We start from the raw sequence: 18,770 nt of genomic DNA on the forward strand, positions 1-18,770 counted from the left end.
TACATTGATTGCTTTCTCCAGTACTTTAGCAGGGTAGGATAGCAGCAAGATAGGCCGGAAATTCTTTAGTTCTGATGGGTTGGCTGAAGGTTTCTTCAAGAGAGGGTGTATTTTGGCGTGTTTCCAGTCCTCGGGAAAGGGCCAGTGTTGATGGAGCAGTTGATTGAGTCCTGAGCTCGGGTGATGGATGCGCTGGCTCTGATGTATATGTGATGCGGGTAGGGGTCCGTGGGTGCTGTTCATGATGCTGTTTCCTCTGTGGAGAGTATGGACCAGCTGTGGATGGTGTGGGTGGGTTCTGGGGGTTAGGTTCAGTCACAGGTTCTGGAGCCAGGATTTTCTGGGTGGTAGTTGTCGTAGATGTCCTGGATCTTGCGGTGGCGAAAAAGTGGCAAGTTTGTCCCAGAGATCATATGATGGGGGGATGCTTGTGGCTTTTGAGGGGGGATCTGTGAACTCGTTAATGAATGAAAAGAGCTCCTTAGAGTTGTGTGCGGAGGAGTTGATGCGCTCCTGGAGTGCGTCCTTCCTAGCATTCTTGATTAGGTAGAGGCTCTGAATGAGGTGAGATCTTTGCTAGTTTGGCTGTTCCTCCATTTTTTCTCTAAACGTCTGCGAGTACGCTTTGGTTCTTGGAGTTCGGTGGTGAACCAGCTGGCTTTCTTAGATACACATTTGACCGATGTCAGCTTGAGGGGGGAAAGAATGTCAGCGCATTCAGTGATCCATGCGTTGAGATTGAGCTGCTGTGTTGGTGTCATCATAGGGAGGAGGGAAGGATTTGGTGAGGAATTAGGCTAGTTACTCGTTGGTGATTTCATTTCACTTCCTGTGGAGAGGCCCTGGCATTCGGGTGTGGCTGCTAGGTGCGGTGACTGTGAAGTGTATGCAGTGGTGGTCGGTCCAGTCTGGGGTGGAGATGGTCTCAATGGTGATCCAGTTGTTTTAGTTGAAGATGGGGTCCAGTGTGTGTGTCCTGTGATGTGTGTGGATGCGGAGAGCAGCTGTCTGAGGCCAAGGGTGGCGAGGTTGTCGAGTAGATTGGTGGTGTTTGGAATGGTGCAGTCCTCGAGGTAGAATTTCTGGTCGCTGAGGAGGAGGTAGTCGTCTGACGCCAGGGCTAAATCTGGCCCAAGGGGTGGTGCATATAACAGGCTTCCTCCTATTAGACCTAGGTACCTGAACCTGGATTTCAGAATGGTTAATATCCTCTCCACCACATTCCTGGACCTTTTGTGTGCTTCATTGTAAGCCCGCTCAGCCTCAGTTAGTGAGTTTCCATATGGGGTCATGACCCATGGTTGGATGTCGTAACCTTGGTCCTCTGCAATGGAATGTGAGAAAAAGTGTCAGACATGGATATTTGTTGATTGCTATATGCCATGGCACATTTTCTTTTTCAGTAAAGTGGTGATTCAGACGTCATCTAGTATTGTGTATGTTCCTGTTTGAAATGCATGGTTGTATTGGTATGTGGTGGCACACTTTCCAGTCATGGGTTCTGCCTCAGGGACCTGGTGATTGTTGATTATTTTCTGGTCTGACAAGTCACCCATGCAGAATATGTGTGGTGTTGTCTATATTTGTCCCTTAGTCCCATTACTTTAGACCTGCAAAAGAGTGATATTGGCTAAATTTGTACCTATTTTGTGTGGTGTGTGCCATGAGACCGGTGTTGCTCCTAGTGTGTTGCATGTGAATCCCACCTATTGGCCTTGGAATACCTCCCTGGCACAAAGTGTTGTTGTTGCCAATTGCTGGCTAGCATACATATGTGTATGTGGTTCATATGCACAGTGTGGCGCAGTTGCATGGGAAGTATTGCGATGTATGCAACAAGTTTGAAGACACCTGTGGGACAGGACGGGGCACGAGGTGCTTTTCTGCAATGCTCTGCATCACCAGGCCAGCCCTTCAAAGTCCCATGTCTCCTTAATATTATGAATTTCTGGCCTCTACAAGTGCACTGGCAGTAGTTCAGCTGCCACATTCCACTTTAGGCACCCTTGTATCATGGTAGGGAAATGTGGGATTTACAGTTTTGATTGCTGGTGTGATGCGAGGTGTCCATTCCTACACATGATCTATCAATGATGGCGATGTCCTATTTCAATGTGTGCTGCACTATGCACCACTCATGAGAAAGGTGAACACTATGAGAATAACAGGTATTTTTGATGATATGCAAATGGTGATGCCACTATTAGGGTGGCATTAATTGTAGGTGCTGCCTCAGGTTTCAACTGCATAGTAAATGTGGGGCAGTGCAAATATGTGAGTTGTTGGACAGTGGCATGGCCAATGGTATACACATAGCCGAGCTATTCCATGTTAAGTGTTATGTGTGAAGGATCTGTATCTTGTAATAAACATGTGGACACATGTAGTGGCTTGACTCTAGCTTTTGAATGCAGAGAGTACATTGCTCCACCAGTGCATCATTAAAAATGTCAGTCAGGTGGTGCTCAGAACTTGTGCAGGTGCCCCTGTGTGAGGTTGATGTGCATTGAATGCAATGTAGTGAAGCATATGTGTTGTTGTCCAAACATCTGTGCTTTCATGTCCATGTGTGCGTAGTGAGGTGTATCTATTGTTTGTCCCAGATGTTTAGTGTGCTGTCTATGTTATGAAGTGTATGCTCGCTTACCTTCAAGTACGCCATTGCCATATTGTTCATCCTGGAAGCGTTGATTTATTGTTGAGTGTCTGAAGATGTAGGTATTATGCACGCTGCCTTGATATTTAGAAAGGATGTTGTTCAATATTCCACAATGGTCGACATTGGACTGCACATTCATTAAGTGTGTGTGTTTCCTGTTCCTATAAAGGTGTTCTGTTGCAGCAGGAGGGACAAGTTGGACATGTATGCAGTCCATTGCACCCAGCGTATGTGGGAACCCAGCAATTTGGTAGAATCCTTGTTTGGTCTCCTTCTGCAGTTGCTGGGTGTTGGGTAACTGGATGTGGTGGGGTGTGAGGCGGATGATGGCATCCAGGGCCATATGGAGTAAGGAAGAAAAGGATGGTTGTGAGATACACCCACTTGTGCTGCAGTGGTCTGAAATGATCCAGAGGCCAGCATGTGGAGCACGGCCAGGAGTTTGGTCATGGGTGGTATCATTGGAGGACTTTCCACTCTTGTGATGTCAGGAGCAATGTGGTGGAGCAGCCATACAATGGACTCCGACTTAAGATGGTAAAGTCTGAGGACCTCATCGAACCTGAGGCCAAGGATGGATGCACATGTGTGAGATAATCTCTCTCCCCTTCTGCTCTGCCTTTGTGGCTGAGTTGGTTGAAGTTGCTGCAGTGGTGCTGGTGGCACCTGGTGTTGTTGCGGTTGTCTTCTCTGGGTGCCAAGCTGTAGCAGAAACAGGTCCATGTTGTCCAGTAGCTTGCCAGGGTCCCTTCTGTGTGTTTTCCTCATGTAGCTGTGGCTGGGCCTCATTATAACACCTGGTCTGACCAGGCATTACATTTTTTATGCTTACTGGAGTTAGATTCATTTTTTCAGCCCGATTCTAGGCAGGAGTTGTTTTTCCATTGGCTTGTAGATTTGGCGATAGCAGGCTAGCGTCATTTTTTAGGAGGAAACGCCTACCTGGCATATCATTGTTGTTAAACGACGCTAGGTAAGGAGGCGCTCCTAAAAAATTATGCTAACTCCTGAAAAGCGCCTAAATATGGCGCTGGGTTAGCTTTTGCATCAACAAAATGGTGCAAAGGCAGCGCTAACTTTTCCTAACCTTGGGCCTAATTTTTGTGGACCAGTACTTATTTTATTTTTACGTCAGATATTCTCAGAGAGCAAAAAAGAGAACAACACAAATTGAAGAGATGAAGGGGACGGAGGGTGACAAAGAGAGAAACTTCATCACGAAGTGACAGAGCAGGAACATGCAAGAGTTGAATTAGGGTGCAGGGAGTGTCTGATTGTGAGTGAAAGAGCCCAATATTTAATTGCACCGGCTGCTGACTTCTGAGCTTTGTGCACTGGCACTCTTCCATTTACAAACGAAGCACTGACATGAAGAAAACTCAGTAATCTGTTACAGCTGAATAAATCACTAATGAGAAAGGTAAATATTATGAATATCTTATATGCTCCAACAAGGAAAGATGAGACTTGATCCAGAATAAGTGGACTGTGGGTTTAATAAGTTATAATACAAAAGCAAGCATTTGCAATGCAATAGGTCTCGCATTTGCTTGAGTTAGACCTATTGGCATTGTAAATTCATAGGACTTTTCTTGCCACATAAATTGGTCAACTCTGCCTCATAATTTCGTCTTTCCTGCCATATAGTTCCAGTGGCTTTCCATATAAATAAAGCACTTCCATTTACATTCTTCCTCTATCTGCAGCAAAAAATAAAAATGTTGCCATTTAGCATCCTAATTAAAATCTGCCATGCTAATTCCAATAGAATACCACTTTCACCACCTCACCATCGGAGTTGCTGGTTGGCTAATACAATTCCCCAAAGACACAAGACAGCCACAGAGGAGTAACGAGAGGCTAGAAGGGTCACTCAAGCATAACAAGAGTGTTCAAACAGTCATAGTGTAATAAGGATGTTAAATTGGCCTAGATTATGGTAATAGTTGTAATAAAGAGAGATTATTAAAACATAGATAATTATCATATAAATCTTTATCAGAAATTAACTTTTGGCATTAGACTGCAATGCTCAAAACAACCCCTAGAGAGCACCATAACAAAAATATGGTTTGTAAGAAACATAGTCATGCACCATATTGTTAGCCCCAAGAGGGGATAAGTCCATGAAAAAATGCAGGAGAAAGTAATGCAGTGTAACCATATACTAAGGGGCAGATTTGAGGAAAGTGGCACTGGAGCCAGTGCAGCACAACTTTCCTTGCACCCCTTAGCGCCCCCCTACCACCACCATGTGTGCGCCATATTTAAAATATGGTGCACCATAGCACTGGGTAGGCGGCAATAGTGTCATTAATTTTGACGCTATTGATGTACTCTGCAGGAGTAGCACCAAAATGTTGGTGCTAGTCCTACAGAGTACATAGGGACCCATGATCAATAATGGTATGCCCCCTTTTAGCACCAGCTCTGAGCAGGCATTAAATGTGCTGAAAAGTGGTGCAAGGAAATCTCTTAGATTTTCTTGAGCCATTTTTTCAGCCTCCCTAAAAGGAACTCCTCCCTGCATACATTATGCATGGCGCAGGCAGGATGTGACACAAGGGTTTACAAAGTGGCGCAATGCATGCATTGCGCCACTTTATAAATATGGTGTTGGGAAATGCCACTTTAACACTGCCTTAGCGTAAAAAAATGACACTATGGTAATGCTAAGGTGGCGCTAGGGTCCATTAAATATGCCCTTTGAGGGCCGGGGCTTATTCTTGTGCCTCAAGCATTTGCTGCAAGCAAAAGACACACATGGGAAAGACGAAGGAAGAGAAAAATGAAAAAGCGTCACAAAGGGAGAAAGTAGAAAGGTGCTAGAGTAAGCTGAAGGGGCAGAGAGTGGCTATTTATGGGCTAAAGAGGCCCAAGATGGCTTCAGGATTACACCGCCTCATATTCCCTGTTCCCACATTTAATTGCTGCAGCCGCATGTTTAAGAGGAAGGCTTTGGGCACCAGCACATTTTTATTTACAAATTAAGCACTGCCCTTAGCCCCTAGCAGGCCTACTGCAATGATATTACAAACAAGGCCTTTGAAACAAAACTTTTCCCAGCTATAAAACAAATGTTGTAGCCATTAAAAAGCTTAAATGACAGTGAATGGTTGGAGGAGTTATTATTTTGGGGTCCGCAGTAACCTAGTGTGGGGACCCAAAAATGACATAGACAGAAAGAGCACAATGTTGTAAACGTTTTGGTGGTGGTCCCATTTCCCTAGGACCACCACAAGCAAAAATGGTTTGTAAAAGTAATGCCCTGTAAAGCATTATAGGACAAGTTTTTCTGTGCCACAAATATTTTAATGCTGATATGACTGTAATGCTTAGAACAGCCCCTAGAGGACTCCACAATGAAAACAGCATTTGTAAGGACCCAGTTCGTATAGTGTATGCCTACAGGGCATAACTACACAAACCAATGGCAGAAAATAATGCAGTGCAACCATATGCTTAGTCCCTAGAGGGCATAGTAAATTACACATATCCAGGACTTATAGACCTATAGCAACAAAATTACAAAGAATGCCCTTAAAAGACAACCTACTCTCAGCAGTAAAATAAAAGTTCTAACCATATCAAAACAAAAAAACAAAAAAGCAAATACTCAATAGTGGGAAGGGTTATTCTTTTGTGAGTACCCACTAACTTACTGTGTGGACCCAGAGATGACCTAAACAGAAGGAATGTGCCATGTTGAACCTTTTTGATGGTGGTCCCATTGCCCTAGGACCACCACATGGCGAGTTATGAGCAAAAATGTTTTGAAAACGAATGCTTGCAAAGCATTATGGGACAAATTTCCCAAGTGCAATGAATATTGTAGTATTGGCTCTCCTGCGGTGCTGTGAGAGCTGCATTCACTTTGAGGATTTCAGTTTTATGTAAGGCAGTTACCAATTTCAAGTGTTTTAAGGAGAGAGCCACAAGACATTACTCTGATTAGGTAACTGTGAACAATACGACCAGCACTTCAATACCGCGGATCAAGTTTAATCTGTTGTGCCTGTTTGCGCTGTGAGCCACTGTGGCTGCCATGCAACACAAAGGGGAGAGATAAAAGAAGTAGTTCTCCCACACTGAAGTATATCGGTGATCATGCAACTATCCATGCAAGACAGGCAGTCTGCAAAGCTTGAAAAAAGCAGCCTCAATGCGGGACACATGTAAAGCAAGTACCAGTGACATTAAGGGATTTTTGAAAGGCAAGCCCATGAATGAGTTAAATTGATGGGCATGAGGTGGGGGTGGTTAAAAGCCCCAATACTTACAACAGGTCAAAGAGCTTGCTCTCGACCTAACAGCACAAAACAGGTCCTGCCCACTCCTCAAGCAACTCCAACTGCTGTTCCTAACCAAGAACATGCCACCCCAGAGCAATAATGACATAGTAAACAATCTATGACATAATAAATGGCATGTTCAGGCAATCAAAACATAACACATCCCCTTTTCCAACACAAAAACAAAAAGAAAATTAATAAAACTTCATGAGCAAATGTGCATACGTTGAAAAACAGAATACCATCTAAATAAATCTTACAACCAATACAAAACGGAGAAATAAACATAATCAACCAAGCACCTCTAACAGTTTCCTATTGTGATCTTCCACATCTTTTCCATACACAAGTATGTCATCTTGAAAAATCCTAATCTGAGCAATCTCTTCCAATACTTTCATCATCACTCTTTGGAAACACACCACTGCAGATGTGAGACCAAACAGCATATGGATAAACAGGTAGGCTCCATACGGCGTGACAAATGAAGTTAAGGGCCATATTTATACTTTTTGACGCAAAACTGCGCGCCGCAGTTTTGCGTCAAAAACTTTACCGCCGGCTAACACCATTTTGTTGCGCTGTGCGGGCGTCAAATTTATACTTTGAGGCACGGCGGCGCAATCAACAGGTGGGAGTAATTTTTTTTTACGCATATCGCGGAGTCAAGTCGTAAAGGAAAACGACGTTAACGCAGCGTAAATGACTGTGGGTCGATTTACGACACCGCAACCCGGATATGCGCCGTTGTTTTTGACGCAATAGTGTAAAAAATACCCGCAAACACTGCCCTTTCAGCAGAGGAGAGCCAAAATGGATCCCAGATGCCACTACAGACCCCAGGAAGATGACAGCAGACCAGGAACCAGCCAGGATGATCCATACAAGAACCAGGACATATATAGAAAAAAAAGAAAGTGTCGCTTCAGTGCAGAGGAGCAGGAAATTCTGGTTAAAGAGGTGACGGAACACCAGCACCAACTGTTCATCACCTCTAAGTTGCCAATCAGTAGGAGAGAGGCCATATGGCAACAAATTGTTGACAAGATCAACAGTGTGGCTGAAGTACGCAGAACAGTCACCGAGTGTAAGAAACGGTGGCATGACTGCAAACGTAGGACAAAGGAAAAAATGGCCAGGAAGGCAGCACTGCAGACTGGAGGTGGGAGTCCAGCACACCAGGAGGCCCTGGACCACATGGAGGAGATGGTCGCAGCCGTCATCCCCGAGGAGATCGTCACAGGGATTCAAGGACAGGACAGTGCAGACTAAAACGAGACAACGCACATGCAGGGTAAGTCGCATGGGGATTTAAAATACAATAATGTTGACTGTAAGCAGGGGGGGAAATACCTATTACACATTGCATGTAAGTCATCATATACATGGAGTGGCATGGGTAAAGGGGTATGGCATGGGGGCATGGCCTGCATATACAGAAGCTGGGGCACAACATAACACTACACCAACAACAGTCCCATGGGGGCATCCTGTCATGCCAACAATGGAGCAAAGGGAAAGCCTTAACAAGAGGGAAGGCCACTACGTCAAACTTACATCCTGTCACTCGTCAGCCAAAATATCTCCTACATTAACTAGGGCCCTATCAGCAATCCTGTAGCCAAAACAACAACTGCAATGTAACTGCAACAACAGTTGACACTACCACCTCTGATCTCTGTGCAGCTATAGTAGCCAATGGCAGTAACCTCCCCATAGAACATACATAGCTAAATTAGGGGGTGAGGATGACATCTGCAACAATCTCCTGAAACAAGACAAAGGCCCCAGTACACGCAAATGTCAATGCCCATGGTTGTCACATACATCAGCCAAAGTAAACAGCAATAGGAGTGACACAGCACTAAGGACACACCCATGCTGCATATGTCAGGGTCCTTCCCGTGCCTGGCTAACAAGGCTACATCACAAATGTCATACTGCTCAGACAACAGCATTGAGGAGGGGACACATGTAACTGGTCACTGAAATACATTGCACAGTCAGAGGACCAAATAGAACATTGATACGATAATCAGGGCAATCCAGTGTAACACACATTACCCAACATCAGCAGGACACATTAACAATGTCTACATCCATATCACATCATAACATTGCCATGCATAGGATATGCCACATGTCAATTACATTTAAGTCAATGTGAACGATCAGGGATTGGGGCAGGTCCTGAGAGGCAATTGTGCTGCCAGGACCATCAGAACACCCACAGCCAGTGAAAGGTCTCACCATAAGAATGGATATACACAGAGGGTTGAGTAGGACAAAAAGCTAGCTAGTCCCTATTTGGTACAAAGCAACACCTAGAGGCGATTAGGCAGACACGTCTGATAACTCAATATCATACATGTGACACACAGGTGGGCCATAGGCCTATAACAATGCCCATATGAAGGACCTCAGATACCAATACCAAACAAGATCACAAAGTGAATTCATCAAAAGGCTGGCATGTTACGTAAAAATTGTCACAACACAGACACACTAATTGTACCCTGTTTCATTGCAGAGGAACATGGATCTCCTGCCGATATGCCTGTCCCTGATTTCCCTGATGACATGGATGACGAGCACATAAACATTCCCCAGGAGACCATTCAAAAGGTGCTTGAAACCCTCCAGACCCCACCTTCAGTCACAAGGAGGAGCACAGAACAAGCAGCCATCACAGAAGAACCACTCACCACCCCAATTGCAAGACCTGCCAGCTCCTATACAGCTGAGGACTCTGACAACACTGGCACCAGCTTTGAAAGAACTGTAGTTGGAGTACAGCGGGAGCTGGCCAAGGAGGTGCGGGTTGGGATGCAAAATATGGCAGCCAGCCTTGAGGGGGTGCGTTCGTGCATGATGTCATCTGCTGATCAGGCAGCAGCTATGCAAGCCCTAACATCCATACTGTAAGGACTACAAGAAACTGCAAAGGAATTCACCACTGCAGTAAGGGAGTTGCCACAACACCTCGCTCCCCAAACTTTCCAATGCATGCACGAATGCAATCATGACTCCCTCAGGGCTGACCTGGCTGCCTACCATTGTGATGTAGCTGCTATTCTCAAAAAACAGCAGGCCCTCCTTGCTGCAGTACTGCCCTTAAGACCTTCACAGGGAGCAGTCACCGGGATGTCTGACTCCACGTCTTCTAACACTGAGGTGTGTGTTGCCCCTTCACAACCAACAACAACAAGGACAAAGCAGGCAACACACACATCAGAAGAAGAAGACATGGAACAGATCACATTCACACGGAAGAGTACCCGGAAGCACTAGTCCCTGCACCATGGCCTACTTTGACCAAGGTCCTACGTTTTGTCAATTGCCAGTCTCACTACAACTATACTCAATGACTGTTCTGCTAACCACTGTATAACTTGTCAGCATTGCCAGTGAATGTCTCTCTCCTACTAATTGGCAAATCCTGTCCCTCTGCACTGTCCGTACCATCACCCCAGCATGTCCAGAGCATCATCCACACCCCTTCTGTAGGATCACCATGTAAGATTGCACTAGAACGGACTCAGCAAACCTGGACAATGTACATATTGCACTACAGCACCTATCAATAAATAGCACTTGCACACCTAATATGTCTCTGTGTAATTTGACACATCAACTGTGCAGTAGAGAACTCAAACATGCCTGTGTGACATGTAGCTTCTCAATACAACTGTCCTGACATCATGTAGTCTGATACATCTGTGCAGTGGCCAGGATTGCATCATAGCCTGCCCATCCTGAGGAGAATTACCGATGAAGAGAGAAACCACACACAATCATGCTGTGTTGGACAGAATAATGCTCCATCAATAGAAATCAAAGTCAACTAATGGTGGCTGATAAATGTGGTCACCATGCAATACTAATACATTGAATTATGCAGTCCAATCTAAGCAAACACAACTAAACACAGCATCAATCAACCTTTCTGAGTAAACTTCCAAGAAGGGAAGTCATGCTGAATTTTTGCACACATGATCTATGTCAGTAATGAAGACAAGAAGACAAGAGTGTTAACAACACCTCATCTACAAAGATGTCCCTGAACATCACACTGCAGTCCGATCTAAAAAATTCCCCACAATACCAAGTCTGGAAGCACACTTTGTGATGTTGAAAACATACTCATCAACACAAATCTTTTGTGATCCATGTAAACTCCAAATGGTGGTTCTATCAAATGGTGGATACTTACCAAGTTAACACAGGGGTAGCCGCCATTTTAAACCTCTTATTTCTTTGGTTTGTAGCATAGGACACAAATGTCATAGAACAACAATCACTACACTGATGGCAAGGCCATGATCAAGTTGCAGTTAACACATAATGCAAAGGGTTAACTATATATTTATTCATAAGTATTCACACCAGAGGTAACTAAGGGAAAAGTCATACCTACACTAATCTAACCTGACTACTCCTAACCCACAACTGTCCCTAACTAACCTAAGCTAAACTTACTCTACACATATAACGAATCGATCTAAACATCAACCCCCCACCCACCATTATGAGACAGGACACATGCAGGACAACACATACTAACCTACACACATACTATACTATCCTAAACAATCATATATTTTTTTGTATATATTTTTTTGTTTTTTTCTAAACAGACAGGAACCCCAACATTGACCCCCACCCACCCAGCCACACACTCAATAATGAAAAGTAGAAAGAATAAGGACCCCCCACCCTCCTCTCTAACACTAACTAAGCTAACAACCTATACTAACCTAACACTAATCCCCCAAACCCACTTATCATGATAAAAAGGAAAGAGGAGGGAGGGGAGGGATAAATTAAAATAGACCATATCAGTCCTAGAGGTTGGCCCTCCGTAGGGTCCGCCTGATGGACCTGACCCGCTTCTTTATGTAGGCCACATCCTGGCTCAGCTTGTCCACCTTCCTAATGAACTTGTCCATTTTGCTGTCTAAAGCCTGGAATGCCGCAGGGTCAATTGGAGGTGCTGCTGCTGTCTGTGTGCCGGCAGAGGTGCTCTGTGTGGGAGTTGATTGTAGCCCACTGGACTGTCCTGCAGCTCTTATATTGCTGGGTCCTGGTCGTGCTGCAGAGGCAGGGACAACTGTCCCCGCCGTTGCTGGGGCCACTTGGGGAGAACTGGTGGTTGTGGTGGTGGTGGCTGTAGTGGGCAACGTTGGGCCACCCTGTGGTGAGGCCCACCATGCTCCGGAGGCCCAATCCACCTGGTATTTTCGGGCCATCCGTCGGAACCCCGACTGCACCTGCAGGATGTGTCGGTACCTCATGGCCCGCCTCTCAAATTCATGCCTCTGTGCGGCACTCATGTTTGCAGCTGTGAAGAGAAAGGGCAACTATTTACCATAGGAAATGCATTGTGTGGAATAGCACAATGGGTCAATTGGAAATTACTTTTACTGAAGTTGTAGCAGCTCATATCACCATATAGATCATTGAAACTCTCAGAGGAAGTACATGGGAAGCCTGCATACAAAGGTCATCTCACACATAGCATATACAATTTTCTACATGATGGGTGACATCAGCCTAAACTTCTCATCAAAAAAATTACTAATGCAGCCTACATTATGGCTGCACCTCCTCCGCCTATTGCCTGGACTCCATATGTCAGTGTATGTGATAACAATCACAACCCTCAATATGTGCAATTTGTAATTGGATTTGCTAGTATAGAACTCGTGCCATAACCGACTGTGTACACTAGGTTCAAAACAAAGTTTCAAATGGTCCCAAGTATGTGTAACATACTGGTTGCTACAGTCCTAGGTACCCTATTCCCAAACACATGGCTGACTTTGAGGGTGGGTGGGAAGAACATCCAACAATCCCATAATCAATGCACACCCAGGAGTGTAAAGAAAGCTCAACATGTTTTTGCCTCCACACACACACCACCAGTGAAGGGCTAGCAACAAATCGGAGTCAGCTAAACCTTGTCCTATCCAAGGTCCACACATGTCAAAATGTACTGACTTAGGCCAACATCACATACTACCAGTGAGGCATATTTTTCTACAGACACAGAGGAGCAAGAACACCCATGATCATGAATAGCATGTACACCTAGGCTGTTGCACTGTAGTCCCACACACTTCTAGTACAACTTGTGGAAGTACATGCCCCCGGAAGATCCAACCTACAGTGTACTCAGTACATCGTTTACTAGGGAAGCAGCAGATTTCAGACAAGCCATTTGCAGAAGCTATCTGGGAGAATGTCAGTCTGAAATGCAGACTCAGTCCGAGACAAGTCCCAGAGCAACTCTTACATTAACTAGTGTATTCCACATGACTCACCCCATTCCCCATAGCGGGCCCTACAGGAATGGCCTACAAACCCAAAATCAGACAAATGGATAAACATAGGTCAACTCTAAAAGAAGTGATAACTGAAATCCCAATAATGGAACAATACTAATGAATGGACAGCGCATCAAACCTTGCAATCTGTTGAACACACAGTAGTCCATCATGCATCACCAGCAAACATAAAATAATACCACACATGCAACACTCACTGTAGGTGTCGGGGTCCTCAAAATGAGCCACCTCTTCCACTGTGTACGGTGCAGGTCCACCTGTAAAGCATGGAAGGAAGAATGTACTCAGAATCCGTGCACTGACAAACAATTGCAAATACAAAGACAATGTAAGAATATGACATGAGTAATGAAACCCTTTCACACATGCTCATACTGCATGGAATTATTCATGCGCAACATTTACATCGGATGAGTCTCCTGCTACAGTTACACACCCTACTACACACATGCAGTGGGCCGGACAGTCATGTGGTGGCAAAGATACACCTCCATTAGTATGCAGCAACAATATAGGTGTGCATTCATCTCATCATGTGCACCCAAGAGAGACATCCAAAAGCTGGTTACTTGAGGACTGCCTGACCTCTCAAACTCAAACAGCCTATGTGGTCATGACACATATGTGACTGATAGGTACATGGTACAGAGGGCCAGGTACTTTGGCAATACCTCATGTTGTTACAGTTTCATACACTGATGTGTCCAAACAATAGTGATTGGCGCCAAACATAGATGTTTGTACCCTAGTCCATACCTTTGGACTGAAATCCCTATTCTGAATTGGGCACAAGTGACAATAAATACCAGTCTAAAATGTTAGCTGAGGGCACCTGAGTCCTTAACAAATATGGTTTATGCTCAGATCAGGCATGTAACAATTAGATGTGAAGGAGCACATTTATCACGACAAGGCATGGCACTTCCAAGAACATTTTCCCTACACACCAACCAGACACACATGTGACATATGTGTGGACAACATTGCTAACTTCAATTGACGTGAAGGCAGCACTCATTTTCAGCATCATGTAGGGTTTACAAATGTCAGTCTAGCTATGGCGTCTACATATGTAGGTATGATGTTTCAACGTCCATTTTTCACTGGCTATTGTGACCTGTAGAGTCCTAATTGCGTCATTAATGTGTCGCTTGTCTGACACAAAGGCGGCAATACATTACATTCTGCTACAGGCAACCGGTATGTGTAGAAAACATGAGCTACCTGACTGCTAGCATTTGTCATCCTTCACATTGTGCATCAATTACCCAGTAGGTTTCCCTAGCATTACACACAGTCGGCTACTTATCTGGCAGATTGGGTAACAATCATCACATGTCACCACACAGCTTTAAATTGTGCACATGTAATTGATCTGTACTCACCAACATGGCCACCAATCCTGATTCCCAGGTGGTCCAGCAGATCTTGCTCCCTGGATATCAGATCAGCCCAGCGGTGCTTCAATTGATGGTCATTCCTTTGGCTACCATATAGACGCACCAAGTGATGGCGCACCTTCCCCCACCGGACTTTACGGGCCTCCGTGTGATACCCCTGTATCACCCTTCCTCCAGCCTCCAGCATGAGTGGGAGGAAATGGCAAACAAGCCATATAAACCCCCCCAATTCCTCCTCACCCATCCTGGAAAGCCGTGGCCTACCAGACATGTCAGCACTGACAAAGGGGAAAAAGTTGTAGAAAAAGGAAAAGGGGGAAATTGGGAAAGGTAGAGTGGGGAAATACAAAGAAAACTTAAGAAGAAGAGCCCAACTATCCCCTATATTACAGTACCCACAACAGACTCCCACAGACAATAAATAAAACACTGGACTTGACAAATTAATACAACACAGACTCAGACAGTATTCTACAACAAGACAATAATGACAAAAGCACAATTGAGATGGTACACTGGACACAAAAGCACTAATACACAGGACAACACTTTGCACACAGCCACACAGTCTAGAATAATCTGAGACTGCAAAGTGAAAGTGAAAGTACACCCACTGTACAGATTCTGTAAACAGGATATCCTATTAAATCACATCCTGCATAAAATGGCCGCCGTTTTTCCCCCGCTATGCGTCATATTTTCATGCATACAGCTTGTGCGTCATATTTTTTGACGCATAGGAGTGCAAATGATGCTGAGTCAAAAAAAAAATCCTCATTGGTAGATTATATTTGTTTGAGGCATATTTTACAGTTCTAGAGTTGAAAATTAAGCCGCTGCAAAATATGATATCTAATTATGAAAAATATTTTTGACTCTGCATTATATGCACTCGTGTGCGTCAAAAAATATGACGCACAAGCTGTATGAGTGGAAATATGACGCATAATGTAAAAAATTGGAGGGCATGTTATGCAGGATATTATGATATCTATTTATGAAATTTATTTTTGAGTCTGCATTATATGCACTCCTGTGCGTAAAAATTATGACGCACAAGCTGTATGCGTGGAAATATAACGCATTATGACCAATATGTCTTTCATTTGTCAAATTGAGAAATTAATTTTGTCATGACCAAACGGTGCTAAGTGATACACATTTGGGGTTAGCTATAGCAAATGTCCCTTATAGGATGTATAGAAGGTATTCACAGTGCAATGGTAATGATTGGCCAGAATGGATATTACTCATAATTGTACACATATGTAGGTAATTGCTGATTGCTAATTTCAAAACATGAATGGGATACCAGGATGTATTCCTTAGCAAAAATGTGTCCACATTTATCAAGCTGATCAAAATTAAATAAAGGCCAATTAGGTAGTGCAATTGTCGCCTAAATTTTTTTGGGGGGTAACCATGTCCTATTTACGAGTTAATGTATCTAAAATGTGTTTCACTTTTGACATGTAGGGCACACATGCGCCTTATGCATGTGTGTGCTTCACATGTGCATAAAAAATGTATATTTGTTGGGCAGCAGAGGTGGACTTAGGCCCCCAGCACCCTAGGGTTTGCACTTCCAGACTTGCTAATTTATCCAAGGGTTTCCCAAATTCAGTAATGCTAAACCTTCAGCAGCAGGCCCATGGAAGCAAATAGGGTATGATTCACTGTTTGCTATTCTGTAATCCCATTTGCACATTTGACGTTTGCCCTATTGATTCTTTGGAGAATTCTGACATACCATTTTGCATTGATTTTGTGGCTAAATCTCAACGTTCCTTATGTCATGATAGCAAATAGGTTGTTGATGTATGTGGCCCTTTATGCATTACCTGGTTTAAAGGCATGTTTCATTCTTCCTGCTAAGTTACAACTGGGACACTACTGTGATTGGCTGCTTGCAACCATTTTGTTGATTGGATGGTACATGTACATGTGTGTGGTCCAATATTGATCCAGTATCAACTGTCAAGGTGTATGTTGTCACTGTAACGTCCAGGTCTCCTCATGAGTTGTGGCAGCTAATCGTGTATCTAATGGGTATCGTTTGTAGCAAAATTTGAGAAAAGCCATTGAGGACATGGTCACCTACACGTGGATGGTCCCACCCTGTCACTGAAGACGTGTAATGAGACTTTCATCTGGGCAACCTTGGTGTGCTGAGTGAGAGAATGTCTCACGTGTCTGGATCCGGCATGTGTCATTGCAACATTTGTACTCCAGTTGGCCTCTGTGGATGGTAATGTATCAGGAAACATCATAGCCTCTGTGCAGAAGTAAATGGCTGGTATTCAGCACACACGACTCATCTTTATTATTTGAACAATGTTACTCAGCGTGTGAATAGTCAGGGTCCTCATATGTGTTGACTTTTCATGGACATTATCTGAGGTTGCTGGTTTGGACGGAGGCCACTTACACCATCAAACACTATGGTCCAGGTCTACTGTCACACTTTGCAGTTTAAGCATTAATGAGGGCCAGACAACGGAAGGGCCATGATTTAGCTATTCAAGGGCACTGTCACAAATCTGATACAAATAACAGTCAGATGATGCAATACTATGTATTTGAATACATTGATGAGGCTAATGACAAATTAGTGTCTGAGGTACAAGAGGTTTTGGACAGCACGTGTGGTCCATAGGTGGACCTCAGGTATCTTTAGGGTGACCCACGGACAGGTGCCAGTCAGGCTGACAGGAGGCTGGGTCAATCAGGAGCAAGTTCTTTCAGTAATTACATGATCAGTGTTCTGACTAGGACTGGTCAGAGGGAGCAGTAGACAGTTGACATGTCACACTGTGTATGTCCTGTGTTGTTTTGAAGGTGACACATGAACCCTGATAAAGTGTTACACGGCAACATTAGTAGCAATGCTTAATGATGTAATTGCTCAAATTCCAACATCTATGCTGTAGGAGGCATCAGCAGGGACGGGGCATGTACATTTGGGTGGTGTGCATGGAGGGGATCACTGGTGTGGCCTCTATCAGTGTCTCACTAGTCCTGTCAGATGAGATTTGCTGAAAATTAGCATACAGTACCTTTCACAAGAGAATCAATCTACAGGTGATTCCAGGCCTTAAAAACTCAAAGCCAGTGTATTATACGAGCTGATTTCCATGCAGTCAGATGGTACTATGACAATGGTAGGCATAGGAAAGGGTGTGGCACACTGGATGACTTTTGTAAGTGTGTGTGTGTAGATGAGGGAATCTCAGTGTACACAAATCAGCATTCCAGGGACCTCTTCAGACAGGTGGGGTGTGACCAGCCGCAGGTGTGTGTAATGTTTTTAGAAAAGGGCTGACATGTAGATGGGATGTAATGTGCTGGATGCTTGTCATAGATGTAGCACTTGTGCTGTGTTTGTTCTGCTTATGTGTAACTCTAGTGACAGATAGTCATTGCAAAGATAGTAAGTAGTTTGAATTACTGTTGCCAAGAGTCTAGTACTACATTCCTGTTCCTGAAGCATTAGCATGTGAACTGCCTGATGTATGAGGCCTGTTTTCCCCTAGTTGAGTGATGGTGTTTTAGTTGTGTGCCATCTGCTGCGATGATCCATGTTTACTACATGCATGTGTGTCATATGTGTGGTCCTCAGCTATTGCCCTTCAAAGGTGAACTGTACAGGATGTCTGTCATTTACATTGTGTGTGTATGTGACCATTCTATGGTGGCCATTACATTTGTAGTGTATTTTTTTGTGTCCTGATTGTTATATTATTATTGCTCAATGAGATGACATTCTTCTTCAGATATTTCAAGCTAAAGGTGGGCAGAAATGAATAGGCCAAACCATAATGTGGTGTTTGTTATCAGTGTTTATTTAAAATAGTGCATTAAGTGGTGATGGTGATAATTATGAAAAGAAATTATTTACAATCTGTTGGCGCCTACGCACTCCAGCAGCCGTGTTTGGTTGTTCCCCCTCCTGTTGCAGGCCAGCCTCCTCCTCTGCTTCGTCTTCAGGCATGTATGGGTGTGGTTCGAGGAGGGGAATGTTCCTTTTTACACAAATGTTGTGCAATATTTCACATGTGAGTATGATCCTACA

The sequence above is a fragment of the Pleurodeles waltl genome, chromosome 2_2 (assembly GCF_031143425.1).
Source record: "Pleurodeles waltl isolate 20211129_DDA chromosome 2_2, aPleWal1.hap1.20221129, whole genome shotgun sequence".
In the NCBI taxonomy this organism is placed as follows: Eukaryota; Metazoa; Chordata; class Amphibia; order Caudata; family Salamandridae; genus Pleurodeles; species Pleurodeles waltl.